Source organism: Mustela erminea, chromosome 3 (genome assembly GCF_009829155.1).
Source record: "Mustela erminea isolate mMusErm1 chromosome 3, mMusErm1.Pri, whole genome shotgun sequence".
Lineage (NCBI taxonomy): Eukaryota > Metazoa > Chordata > Mammalia > Carnivora > Mustelidae > Mustela > Mustela erminea.
The window spans coordinates 149,290,617-149,305,781 of record NC_045616.1 but is presented as its reverse complement, the minus strand read 5'-3'; the positions used below and the strand labels follow the sequence as shown (position 1 = coordinate 149,305,781).

General features: G+C 37.8%; 1 pseudogene; it reads left to right on the top strand.

Moving 5' to 3' along the window:
* The first annotated feature begins 307 nt into the window (after positions 1-307).
* LOC116587271 lies at positions 308-11,163 on the top strand (annotated as a pseudogene).
* The last annotated feature ends 4,002 nt before the right edge of the window (positions 11,164-15,165 follow it).

Genomic DNA, 15,165 nt, shown 5'->3' with positions numbered 1-15,165 from the left:
AAGCCATAAGGTGCAAGACTAGGTAAAACAACATGCCATTGAATGGAAGTTCCCTCTCCCCTATGACCCACAAGCAGCAGGGTTAATAGAAAGGAAAAATGGAATATGAAAGCAGTAAATTAAATTGTTCACAGGTAAAACCACCTTGGCTGGGCAAACAAAAGTATTGTCTCAGGCTTTAATAATTTGAATGACCAACCAGCAGGGCCCGCTTGCCCCTTATGCCAGCCTGGGGACCCTTGCTGAGGCACACAACACCATATAGGTGTGGAAGGCACAGAGAACAGCCATTGCCTCAGTTCTCGTCATGGATCGACATGCTACTGAGAACACGGAAGTGTCACCACCCTTGGAAAAGGAATTATCGACTGGCATTTGCAATGGAATGTCCCACCGGGATGGATGGGTGAATTCTGTCCCTGGGTGAGGGGGAGCTAGTCTTCATTGGCATCTTGTTGTCCTGCTGCAAGACAGACCTGTTGAAACACACTATGCTTGGAATGAAACATGCACCATCAAAAGAGAGGAGAAGATAAAGGTCCTGGTCTGGCATGTCCGGCCTCCAGTCCAACTCCTCAGCCTGGCAGTTCTGCCTCCCTCGGCCAACAATGCTGGTATACACAGATGGGTCAAATTCCTAAATCTCCAGCCACATCACCATCTAAAGGTCAGGCCACAAGTGTAATTCTTGTAGAAGAGGAAGACCTTCGCATACAAGTTTCTATCACATTATCACATGTCTTTTCTGTCTTAGACATTTGCTGCTTCTGTGATATTCTATCACCTGATGGAAATACCTTTCTGCAGTGGGTCCACTCATATTACTGAAGAAATGATCTATTGAACTTTTGGATATGGTGGCAACTGCTCCCATGTCTAGCTCCTCAGGATTGCTATGGTGGGTATCGCCTCTCCAGGGACCGGACGAGAAAGCCCTTAAGTAGTATGTTAAAGAAAAATAAGTTAGGACTAGTACTCTTATTAGTTCATCTGGTTTATCATGGGTGGCTATGTTCAGGTTTGGGAATGACTTACTCCATGTTATTGTTATTTGGGCATCTAGGCATTCCTATGTTGAGAATAGAAAAATCACTCTGAACAGAATCAATCTAATTATACTGGAAACATGGGATGGATATCACTGTAGTCATACTGTCACATTAAGGGAGACTAACTGATTTGGCATTGACTGGTTGCACTGCGCAGGTATTTATTTGGTGGCACTAAATGGAATCCAATGTTTGTGAGGCACAATATGTGGTTTCCATCTGAGTGGTTGCACCATCACACCTTCGGTTTTTCCTTGTTGCAGAGATGAAATCTGCTCCACAGTAATAACAATGGCTATCCAAACTCTTCTCTTTAAAGCCAGGTAGGCATATTCTGTCTTTCACTGGCATGATCATTTGGCCACCACCTTTGTTCCCTCCACTGGCTTAGTGGATGTTATAGCACATACAAAACGCTTACCAGATTTACTCATCAAGCTTTGAGTAATAGCCAACAAAGTCTGTCCTTATTGAAACACTGAAATGCCTCTAATGAGAAAAGCTGTCCCCCAAAATAGGATGGGTTCACAAGGTGACACATATGCCATCACCCTAACCTAATGTTGCCTATTCATCCTTGATGAGTCTGCTAATTTATTATCTTTATTAAATCACATGAGGATATCTATGAATGTCATGACTGATCCAACACTCAGCCTGGGGAATTTAACAAATCAGACGCTGGATCTTGGTTGAAAAAGTTGTCACTAATTTTGGAAATCATTTTCTTACTCCATATTTTCTCTTACATGTGCCTCCAATGCAGCCAGATAGCCACTTCTATGCTAATAAATCCCCTTGCTGACTGCTCAAGGCACATTTTGGAAAAGGGGGCATGTAGGATTACAAGAGCCAGTCACGAAGGATAAAGTATTGAAGGAGATTGTGAAGAGGAAGTGACAGCCAGTTGACCCTTGAGCTGGGCCTAGGCAATTGGAGGCTCCTCATCACCACCCCTATCCTTGGAATGTGGGTTCTGCTTGCCTTCCTTGCTCCCAGAAAAGTGCTCCAAGGATATAGCCTTGTGATAGTGTTGTGGTATTAAGGCCATATGGACAGTATATGTGATTGAACTCAGTTAAGACTTCTATATAAACTTTTAAGTTTGGAAAGCAGGTGCAGTGATCTATTTGTCTTGCTGCCAGCCAAGATAAGCCTTGTTTTTAAGTTTTCTTGCTTGCTCAACTTGCAGCCTACCAACAGGGAGTGGCCTGCCTCTTTCTCCATCTCTTCCTCCTCTGAATGCAGGGCCTATTTCCCATTACCTCCTAGGAGCTTTCAAATCAACAGTGTATCCTATGCTATTTTTCTAGATAGTAAACAAAACAAAACAAAACAAAACAAAACTATGAGAACAAAGACTTCTTACTCTGATACTGGATTATACAATAAAATACATCAAAACAAAGGGAGAATTATCCCTTCCTTGTGTAGTAGAATAGCTACTAGAAAGAATTTGATCCAGTAATCTGATCATGTGCTCATCCTTGAATGGATCATAGAGGTAAGCAGTGGGGGCCAGGGTATTGGCACCTTGATTGACGGTTTACTAGAAGAATAACCTGTTCAATGAATGTAAAAATGCTCTAATAAATAGAGGGTGATTTATACATACACGGATGTGAGATGCAAAAAGGTTGGACAGCCAAATGATAATGGTGGTGTTTAGTCAAGTGACTTAATCACCTTGTGTTGGAACCAATAGTCTATCTTCATAGTTCTACAAGAGTATAGACTGTTGACCACCACCACCATGAAGGACTGAAATAGTACCTTACCTTAATGACTAAATACTACATTACAAGTTAGAAGAAGAAACATTTCACGGAGACAGAGCACTGGTGCCTCAGATAAGCACACGAAGTACAATTCATGTTGTGTAATAATAGGGAAGAACCCAAAATGAATGTAGAGGTGGAGCCAAACAGGGATGGCAGGAGGGAGCAGCACCCAGAATGTGACTGGAATAGAATTAATTGTTTCAAGGAAACGAAGATTAAGAATTCCACAACTCTATGAATGTAAATGAGTATATAGGTACATATTTTGTGATAGAATAACAGCCCAATTTTAACTGTAGAGAGAATAATTTAAATAGGACAGTAAAAGAGTTTCCTCAGTATTTAAAGTGCTTTCTGAGTCACCAGGCAGCACTGCATTTTGTATTTCCTAGAGGACAGAGCATAAACTTGATGCAGGCTCTTTCACTCCTGGGGTCGGTGGCAAAGTTAATATTCTGGGTTTAGACAGAAAGAGTCCAGAATAGTTTGATCAAATAGGATAAGAAGAGAGGGTCACCTACTCAGTAACTCATTTGTCCAACCGAATTCTATATATATCTATATATCAAAGTATATTTATAGATAGATGATATATAAATAAGTAGATAGAGGTATATATCTATATATATGGGAACATAGAGTTGAGGCCAACATACTTTCCTTCGATATCAAATATCAAAAAACATACTGTAAGGAAAGTGGATAAAACATCAAATAAGATATTTCTATGGCTTTTTGTTTTAAGACTGCTTTTCTTTCGTTCTATTTGACCTTACATCTCATAGTCACAATACTGCCATGACCAGCAAATGGTCCTTTTTTATTGCTATAATCATTGAGGCTATACCATATGCTTTCTAACGGATGAACATGAAAAAAGTAAAACTAATCATTTAAATTAGTTTCGGGGATACTGTTCTTGGCATAGAACAGACTTCATGAATCTTTTGCAGCTATTTCAACTCGTAATGTACCAGCTTCTATAGACTTAACTCTCAACCTATCCTATATTTTCTTGACCTTGAACACTTATTAACATTTTATGATTCTGGAATAGTACTTACTCTATAATAACTACACTCTTTTATGATCTATTATAATAATAGATTATACAATTATTTTATAGGATAATATATTAAAATCCTCTGAATTTTTAAAAAGCTTTTGAGCACAATGTGAATAAGTCTAACAAGATAAAAGAAATGACCTAGTTACATTGCTTAAACTTGGGCTTATCTCAACAAAAGGGATACCTAACTCAGCAAAATCCATCACCAAAATGACCCCTCCTCCGGGATAGGCGATCCTCTATCTTCAGGCTGATAAGAGGAACCAATATCTCTGTTTCTGTAAAGAAATCCTTCCCTCTTATCTCTATCCCAATAATTAACACACCAATATAACACAAACATTAACTTTCTTTTTGTTTTAAATATTTCATTGCAAAACAAACACCAGAGCCTCTTAACTACACTTAGCCGTTTTATGTTACATACTGCCATTAACACTGAATTTCAGTCATCACTATGAAATAAGCATAAATCTTAGAAGTCAAAAAAGAATCTTTTTGAGTTTCGTGGTTTGGTTTCAGGAGAGTGAAATTAAGTAGGTTTGAAGCCGTCTCTGGAGAAAATGGAGCAATAAAGCTGTTAATCATGTTTGTGGCAAGCAGAAATGCAAAACCTCTAAAATTATCGGAAGACTTACATCTAAATGAACATAAAGATGAAATAGATAGAGGTGCATAAAATATTCCAGGGACTTTTTACTATTATGTTCATTAGAGTTCCAGCTTAATGCATGCTTTATTGCCCAGAAATTCATTTCATTTGCATTTTAACTGGGTTTTAGTCAAGTTAATCCTTTTTCTTTCCTTGCTAAGAAACTATTCAGCAACTACAGCAAAATACTGAAAGAAGAGAAATTGAAACAGCCTACTTACACCAAAACTTAAATTTGTCAGAGTTCACTGAAGAAAAGACCAAGTTCACTAGATGACATTATTTTAACACCAAGGAGTATCTTCTGTATTATGAAGTTTAGCTGTTAGATGAGAAGCAATTATATTCATTTGTGCTAAAGATTTAATATCAAGGGAAATTTCATAAAAATCAACATCTCATTTTTACAGGAGCCAAAGCGATAGAGCAGTCACATATTTAGAAACATGCAATTAATTTTCATCACAAATTTCAATATGTAATACCATGCATCATTTAAACAGCTGTGTAAATAAATAACAGTTTAACTTGTATTTTGAAAGTGCATGCAGTCAGTGCAGTAAGATGTTGGCCTAACAGAAAGAGAAAGTTATTTTTTCATCATGAAAAAAAGTAAATTCATTTCCTAAATGCTAATGATTGTAAGGTCCACACGGAAATAAAATAGTTTGTCCACATGACAGCATATTGAAAAACAAAGTGATGATAACCTTAAGCAAAATCAAGGCAAACCAACATCTTGGCAAATCCCAAAGAAAAAGAAATGGAAGAAAAAGAAAAATCAGTAACATGGGGACAAATAAAGTCTTCAGACAAAAGGGAACTTGCTTTATTATTTATTTTGAAATATTTAATCACATAAGATAAAATATTTTGAGCAGCATTACCATCCCATATCTGTTGAGAATCATCTCAAAGTTTTCTTTCCGTAAAATTTTCTTTTAAGGTTTTGCTATATCTCAAGGAAAGCTCAAAGTGTGTTTTCTCCATCATTAAAATTTGAGAGATAAAATGCCTGGCTTGTTCTGACTTTCATACCTTACTTACCTAAGCCATCATTTCAAATTTGGGATGCCTTTTTGTAAAGCTTTTGACAGCAGATCATCTGTGTGGAAGGATTGTTGTTGTTAATTACTATATTTGAAAAAAATTTGTTTTTGTTTTGTTTTGTTTTAAGATTTTATTTATTGATTTGACAGACAGAGATTGCAAGTAGACAGAGAGGCAGGCAGAGGGGGTGGGGAAGCAGTCTTCCTACTGAGCAGAGAGCCTGATGTAGGGCCCAGGACCCTGGGATCATGACCTGAGCCAAAGGCAGAGGCTTTAACCCACTGAGCCACCCAAGAGCCCCTGAAAAATGTTTTTTAAGCTGTCAATCATTCCAACTATGCAATAAAGGTAGTTTGGTGAAAAACCCTACATTTGTTTCAGGCCTATCATTGCCTGAAGAAAACGGAACAAAATGGTTTTGAATGATTAACTGATCGTTAAACAGAAACCCATGTTTTTCACCCTCTCCAACCCTCCTGATTTGTGCTAGATATAAAAATAAAGACTCTAAAAGAAAACAAAGCCATTCCCCTTTAAGAGTTAAATGATCTTCATGACCCAAAGGAATTCTAGTGCAATCCTGATCTTCGGGTAAAACAGAGTCCTTACTCTTAGTCCAAAACTCTATTCCTACTGAGAAGCTGGTGGAAGCATCTATTTACCTAAGTGAAAGTATCACCAACTTAATTCATGGAAAGATAAATGTCGAATTTATTTTAAAAATGCATTTATCTTTGCTGAAGTGTTTATGATACAGGAGTGAGTTCCACGTAAAATCTTCAAAATCATCTTAGTAGAGGTCCATTATTAAGCTAATTGTCATAAAATTTTGATTTATAAGACCTTAAAACCACATTACTTAACTTCAAGTTTGTTATATTTTTAAATTGTATCTATCTAATCTATTCATCTATTTATTGGATTAGCAATTTATATGAGGTTTGCATTCACTTTTATTTGCAAATGTTGGTTGACACTTTAGCCTATTGTCTCACAACCTTCTACAAAATAAAAATGTATTAGCTAATATTATCCTCATATATTTTTTAATACAGGAAATTGAGATGAATTGATAAGATAAGCATACTTTTTAGGAGATAAGAACAGAAACAGAGAGAGGCAGAGACAGAGAACGAAGGTACAGAAATTAAGTCAGGAATAATAAAAGAGAATATAGGGGTGCCTGGGTGGCTCAGTGGGTTAAGCCTCTGCCTTCGGCTCAGGTCATGATCCCAGGGTCCTGGGATGGAGCTCTGGTTAGGGCTCACGCTCGGTGGGGAATCTGTGCTCCTTCTGCCCCTTCTCCCTTCCCTCTTCTCCCGTCACCTCCCACCCCTACCACCCCAGCTCCTGCTCTCTCTCCCACTTGCTCTCTCTCAAGTAAAGAAATAAAATCTTTAAAAAGAGAGAGAGAGAGGATATAAACAAATTGCAACGACATTTGAAAATGTGGATGTAATGGACACATATCTATTAAAGAACAAACCTAAAAACATATGAAAAAAGAAATAGAAAACCTGAAAGTGAGAAGCCTATTACAATTAAAGAAATTGTAGTAGTAATCAAACACACACATACAGCTTAGATGATCTTGCCACTAGGTTTTATCAACCATTTAAGGTGCAACTAATTCTGAAATTTTATAAATCATTCTAAATAGTTGAAAAAGAGAAATCATGCTCCTTGACATTTTATAAATGTAGCAAAAACTTTTATACCAGATACTAATAAAAAACAGTTTGAAATAAGATAATTACAGTATAGTATCACTTATGAACAGATGTGAAACTAAACTCTAAAAATATTGAGAAACTAAATCCAACAATGTACTTTAAGTATAGTGCATTTTGGCACAGTTTGATTCAATATCCATAATGGTGGTTTTAACAACTACCTACTACTGTTATAACTGGTCCAACTTGTGGATAAAGCTGTACACTTTAGGTTTTAACTTTTGAAAAGATTTTTAAATATTTGCTCATCAATATTTGTAATAAATATTCTCATTCTCAAAATATTTATGTTTAAATTACCGAGTATAAGGAAATAACATAGAAATAAAACATATTTATTTAAAAAAGACATGCTTATAGCTGTATCTATACATCAATGTATTTGTATAAGAAAATATATGCATTAAATTTTCAATAATTTTATAGGCTTTCATAACATTTAATAATCACTGCTGAACTTAATATACATTTCAGTGAGCATCATATATGGAATATAAAATGAATCCCCTGAAGATAAAATCATCCTATAAAATCTGAGTTATATTTAGGAAATTTCTAAGTTTTCTTTAAATCCTGTTTTCTGTTGAAAAAATCACCCTATAATAATTATCACTCAAAATATCATTCAGATAATGTTTACAAAAATGTTATTACTAAAATTAATGATTTATAGTAGTATATCAGAAAGAAAAATTAAATAAACTTCTAAAATTACAGCATAAATCCAGGTTTTTCAAGGAGAAGACATATCCAAATTTGAGTTCAATAGAGATATTTCCAAGATCCATGGAAATGGGTCACCTTTATTGACATTTACACCATGTTAGTAAGAGGTAATTGGGTTTATGAATACTAATATTATGCTCCTAGTTATAAACAGACGTGAACAAACACAGACATCTCCAAAGAAGGCCTGCCCTTACATTATTTATCACATAGAGAGTTAAAACAGAGGTCTCATTTTCTTCGGGAAGGTAGATATTGCTAACATTAATCTGAATTCCTATTTCTGCCTCTTAGATCTAGCATTAAAATAAATGCTTCCTCACTTGGTAAAATGCATAAGAGGTGTCGGTGTTAATAAAAAATGGACACAAAGTCTGGTGGGGAAACATGCCTTTCCAACAGTGTACTACCACAAACATTTAGTGATTGCATCAATTTTTTTATAATTCAGCATTTCTTTTTCTTCTGCAAAGAGATTGATGAATTTATTAGCAACTAGTTTTGCCAAATCAGCAACTGAAATCACCATTGTTTTATGCATAAACTACTTTTTAAAAAATTTTTTTATTATTATCAGCATAACAATATTCATTGTTTTTGCACCACACCCAGTGCTCCATGCAATCCGTACCCTCTCCAATACCCACCACCTAGTTCCCCCAACCCCCCACCCCCCACCCCTTCAAAACCCTCAGATTGTTTTTCAGAGTCCATAGTCTCTCATGGTTCACCCTATTTTTAATATAGATTTTATTTATTTATTTGAGAGAGAAAGAGGGAGAATGAGAGAGAGAGAGCATGAGAGGGGAGAGGTTAGAGGGAGAAGCAGACTCCCTGCCAAGCAGGGAGGCGGATGCAGGACTCAATCCTGGGACTCTAGGATCATGACCTGAGCCAAAGGCAGTTGCTTTAACCAACCGAGCCACCCAGGCACCCCACACATAAACTACTTTTAAAAATCTTGGTACATGGTGCTTGGGTGGCTCAGTGGGTGGGTTAAGCCTCTGCTTTCTGCTCATGTCATGATCTCAGGGTCCTGGGATCAAGCCCCAAATCAAGCTCTCTGCTCAGCAGGGAGCCTGCTCCCCCCTGCCCTCTCTGCTTGCCTCTCTGGCCACTTGTGATCTCTGTCTGTCATATAACTAAATAAAATCTTCTTAAAAAAAAATCTTGGTGCATGTAGTGTTGTATTTTATAGTCCGAGTCCTCTGAAAACTTTTACAAATAGATAAGTTACAGTATAAAGGATTGGAGAAATCAATGGTCACTCTGAACAAAATTTCAGAACATTAATATCAGACTTGATTTTATTGTTTTTAAATTTATAGGTGGTACTAGAACACCTAAAGCAATAAAGAACAGTAAAATATTTAAGAATGTGCTAAATTATGTGCAATATAGTTATTCCAAGTCCAAAATTAACTACATAAAATTCAATTATAAAGGAATATATTTTAATTTTGATTTTAATTTTTACTAAATTAAAATAGAATCATATATAATGTTGATATCTATTGTTTAAAGTTTCCAAGGTTGACCTAGAAGTAGCTTCTTGCTCTTTCTCGAACCTCTGTTAGTCTGAGCTTACTCGCCTCCACTCCAGCCTTCACCACATCCATCAGGGTAACCCAAAAATCCTATAAGGTGCACACCTCCAACCCCATACCTTTGGTAGCTGCTTGTGCAGGTGCGCACCTGGCACCCACACCAGCTCCCTAGTCTTTTCCCAAATGGCCAGGAGTGACAGCTTCAGGGGTATCCTGTCCTGTCAATCAAGCATGACATGATTGGGATATACGGTGGGGCCAGGGGTATGGGGGGCATCACAGCTATCTCAGTGAACCAGAGACTTCTGAGCCCCCTTAAGTTGGAAGTGAACCCCAATATCCAGGCTGTGCATACCCAAGAGAAGGAGAAGATTAAGACCCTCAACATCTTTGTCTCCTTCATCAGCAAGCTGCGGCACCTGTAGCAGCAGAACAAAATTATGGAAACCAAGTGCAGCCTCCTTAGCAGCAGAAAACAGCTCAGAGCAACATGGACAACATGCTCCAGAGTTCCACCAACAGCCTTTGGCTGCAGCTGGGTACACTTCACTGGCCAGGAGAAGCTGAAGCCAGAGGTGGAGCTTGGCAACTTGCAAGGGCTGGTGGAGGACGTCAAGAAGAGGAGGAGATCAAAGAGCATGCATATATGCAGAATGAATTTGTCCTCATCGAGAAGGATGTGGATGAAACTTACATGAACCAGGTAGAACTCAAATCCCGCCTGGAAGAGCTGACCAATGAGTTTAGCTGAAGGTATGTATATGAAGAGGAGATCCGTGAGATGTAGTCACAGATCTCAGGCACATCCATGGTGCTGTCCATGGACATGGACATGGACCGCAACATTGCAGAGGTCAAGGACCAGTAGGAGGACATCACCAACCTCAGCTGGTCTGAGATTGGGACCAAGTACCAGATCAAGTAAAGTACTTGGAGTTGCAGACATTGGCTAGGAAGCACCAGGATGAATTTTATTGCACAAGGATAGAGATTTTTTATATGAACCACAACATCAGCCAAGTCCAGGATGAGACTGAGGACCTCAAAGGCCAGAGGGCTTCCCTGGAGGCAGCCATCGCTGATGCTGAGCAGTGCAGTTCAGGTAGAGCAGTGCAGGTAGACGGTTGTTAATGAAGCCAATGCCAAGCTGACCAAGATAGAGGCCACCCTGCAGGGAGCCAAGCATGACCCTGCAGAGAAACTGCACCAGTACCAGGAGCTTCTGAACATCACACTGGTCCTGAACATGGGGATATCGGCCACTTATTCCAAGCTGCTGGAGAGGGAGGAAAGCCTGTTGGAGTCTGGGATGCAGAACACAAGTATCCATACTCAAGTCCCCAGCAGCTACTCAGGTGGGTTGAGCTCAGCTTATGGGGATCTCATGAGCCCTAACCTCACCTGTAACCTGAGCTCTTTCCAGTCCAGGTTCCTCTCTAGCAGAGGCTCTGGTTCCTTCAGCCCATGTCAGCTCCTCCCAGGCTATGGTTTTGAGGAAGATAGTCACCCACAAAGGGAAGCTTGTTTTTCAGTCGTCTGATGTCCTGTTCAAGTGAACAGTCGCTGTGGTCTCTCTCAGCCTCCCTGCTTCTGTGGCCTCTGAGGGAAGGAGCTGTGCAGGGGAGAGTTGGGAACAGGAAACCCACCTGAGAGGCTCAGCCTCAGTGCTCAGCCTACCCTTGGAGGAACTCTACTGCCCTGGCTATCCCTTCTTGCCCATGCCCACAGCTAAAAGCCAATTCAAATGTCTTTTCTCAAATAAAGCTTCAGATGGCTCTGCCAATACCATCCCCCCATATTTTCCCCCAAGGTTATTTTCCAAATTGAAACTGGAACATGGTTCAATATATCATGATATGCTTTTTGTAGCAAAATTGATTATGCCTCAATTTTAAAAGCACAATTTCCTTGGATATAGAGTTTTTTTTCTTTTTAAAGATTTTATTCATTTGACAGAGAAAGAGAGAAAAAGAGAATACAAGCAGACAGAGTAGCAGGCAGAAGGAGAGGGAGAAGCAGGCTCCCCGCTGAGCAAGGAGCCAGATGTGGGGCTGGATTTCAGAACCCTGGAATCATGAACTGAACTAAAGGTAGTCACTTAAGCAACTGGGCCACCCAGGCACCACAATATAGAGATATTTCTAAATTAATAGTTAATGATTTTTGAAAAGTAAAGTTCTTTTTTTTTTAAGATTTTATTTATTTATGTGACAGACAGAGATCACAAGTAGGCAGAGAGGCAGGCAGAGAAGAGGGGGGGAGAAGCAGGCTCCCCGCTGAGCAGAGAGCCTGATGTGGGACTCGATCCCAGGACCCTGGGATCATGACCCAAGCTGAAGGTAGCGGTTTAACCCACTGAGCCACCCAGGTGTCCCTGAAAAGTAAAGTTCTTAATCCTAAGATTAAATCCTAAAACATTATTAAACCTAAAATGCTTCACACCATAATTAAATAGAAAAAAAAAAAAAGAATTGTGTGCTTGGATTAATTAAATACGTTTAACCCTGATATTATAGTCATGAAAAAATAAAAGAAATAAAAACTAGAAAAATATTATATAACATGACTTTTCTCCTGAAGAACCTCCTTCAGTTTAAGTAACCCTGCAGATTCCTGTTATGGAACATTATGAAAGGATTCAATTTAAGAAGAATGAAAGTTATATGTTTCTTGATGAGATTAAAAATGTTAAATCTCTTTCTATTGTATGTTCAGAGAGAATGAATGACCAGTGATCACGAAAGCAGAACTTCAGCTAGGAAATTAGGTATATATCTCAACACGGTCCATAGTTAATTCTTGGACAAAATTGCAGAATTGCTGATTTTAGCAGCCTTTGTTTGGGTGGTGGAGTAAAGAGAGGAAAGTATACTGCAAAGCAAAATAACTATTGCTTCAGACTGGTTTTGAATCTTGGTCATCACTTTCTTTTTATTATATACTTAATTCTGTCCCATCTCTGTGTAATAATGGTTGGAAGCACAGTGAGAAAGCATGGTTTCTGTAGAAATTACACAGAAGATGCCAAAACCCAGATAGGATTTATTACAATCTTAGGTCTTCTTATGATTTCTTGCATAAATAAATCAATTTCTCTAAACTTAGTAACCTAGAAATTAATATATATTTCAATCAGGGAATAGTTCCATCCCTGGCAGGATCGACCAGAAAAACTCTTTTTATAACACAAAGTAAATATAAAAACATGATAGCAAAAATAACAATATCTTAGAATTGGTATCATATTATCAACAAGACCTCACTCAGAAAACCATCTCAGGCTTTTGTCTGGGAGTATCATTGATATTTCTAGCTCTCGTTTTTTTTTTGTTTTTTTTTTTAAGATTTTATTTATTGATTTGACAGACAAAGATCACAGGTAGGCAGAGAGACAGGCAGAGGGGGGGGGAGGCAGGTTCCTGCTGAGCAGAGAGCCTGATGTGGGGCTTAATACCAGGACCCTGAGATCATGACCTGAGCTGAAGGCAGAGGCTTAACCCACTGAGCCACCCAGGCACCTCAGCTCTCAGTTTTCTGTGCACCTGTGGGGTCCATATTTCTCAGTCCCCTTGTAGTTAGTGGGGCACTTGCCCAGTACTCACCAATAGGCTGTAAATAAAAATAATCTGTGTAATTTTTAGGAAGATTTATTTCGGAAAACATGTGAGCATCTAAGTTCTCAGTGTCCTGTGCTGTCCAAAAGTCCATGTTTTGAGACGGAGGAATAATATGGTAGAAGCAGCTGAATTACTAGAAAAAAACTTACAAAAAAAGTTACCAAACTCAGACTGTACTTGCTATGAGGAGAAATACACCTCTGTTGAATTAGGTCACTGATGCTTGCTTTTGCAATATTACCTGGTCTCTGGACTAACAAATTATTTACTTCAGTTTTAGGATTTATTTTGCACACTCCTGGGTCCTCAAGTTTTTAATATTTAATATATCATAACAAGTATTAATTTTGTTACTAAAAGTATACTGTGCAAAGTGTAAAGCACAATGTTTATGATGGAACACCCAGAACAAATTATGGTGATGACATGACATTGTTTTCAGGTGTGTGCTCATTCCAGTATTTACCATGCTATAATATATTTCACAACCTTGAATAAAATATCCTTCTCTCTTCTTGTATTTTTTAGAATAGTTTCTGATGATTAATTATAAAAGTTTTCCATAATAGCGCAGACTAATATGATTGTAATGATTCATAGTATGAAAATGTCATGGAATTTTCAATACATAAACTATCTAAAGGATCTTCCCATTATAGGTTTTGTATATATCAATCTCCTCTCCATGGTATTTGCTCCGTCTTGAAATATTGTCATCCACCACTTGTAGCATATCTGCCTTCACGGGCAAGAGCGATTTTATTCCTGGTACTCACTGTCCTCTCTAAAACACAGAGTCTCCGATTTTTAGTCATTAGTGTACAAACATACAAATCTGATCTGACAGTAATAAGAAAGCCTCTGGCAATGTTATTTTCTCTCTGAAAAATCAGTAAGTCTGATATAGAATTTTAAAAGTGACTAAATTGTGGAAACATTTGGCGGTGAGAGTATTTCCAAATTTCTTATGTAATAGATACAGAGGTTCTGCAGGAGCTGGGATGCCATGAACAAATGTTCATGTTTTATAGGAAAGCTAAGAACTTGGACTAGATCATTACTGTCATAGTTTTATTTTTTGAAGAGTCTTATTTTCAGAAAAATATTTCTCATCATCTTTTTGTCCTCAAAAATGGGAAAAACAAAAACAATGGCAAAAAGATGATCAGGATGTTTTCTGTAACTCAATGAACTCGATGGTCCCTTCACTAGAATTTTGAGATGAAACATCAGGTTTCCTGAAACTTGTGAATGTTCTTTGCCTATCTTACATGAAAACACTGTTTCAAAACAAAAATTTATACACTTGGAATAAGTTATATATTTGCTCATACTCTTCATAATAAAGAGAACAATTTGGTGACAGTGTCATAATTATTTGGGTTTATTGAAACCTAGTGGCTTGGCTCTATGGAGATGGGAAAGCTGGGATGAATAGCACTAATCTATTTGAGGGGCAAATCTTTAAGGACTCAATGAACACAAGACAACAACTCATTTCCAGACAGGATAAACAAGGTATTCTAGGTAGGGAACCTCTTGGGATTAAGCTTTGTATACACCATCTAATGTCTGGCTGAAAGTATGGGAAATAATCTAGTTTAGAGTGAGTGGCCTAGTAAGTGTGGGACAGAGCACCAAGAAGGGTTGAATTAAGGAGATGCCTTCAATTTCCACACAAACTAAATGAGTTAGAAAATCAAACAAAACTTGAAGAAAATAGTGAACACTAATATAGCAACATTTTTAAGATCATAAACAAATCAAGACATATTAAAATTATGGGCAAAATCCTTCAAGTATTCCTCAGGATTGATTCAAGATCAGTCCTAGTGTTGGACAGATGAGTCTTGTGTTGTAGTGACCATATCTTAATATGTGCAAACAATAAATTATCAATAAAGACAAAAATCAAGGTCCTAGAAATTGGTGGGTGACATA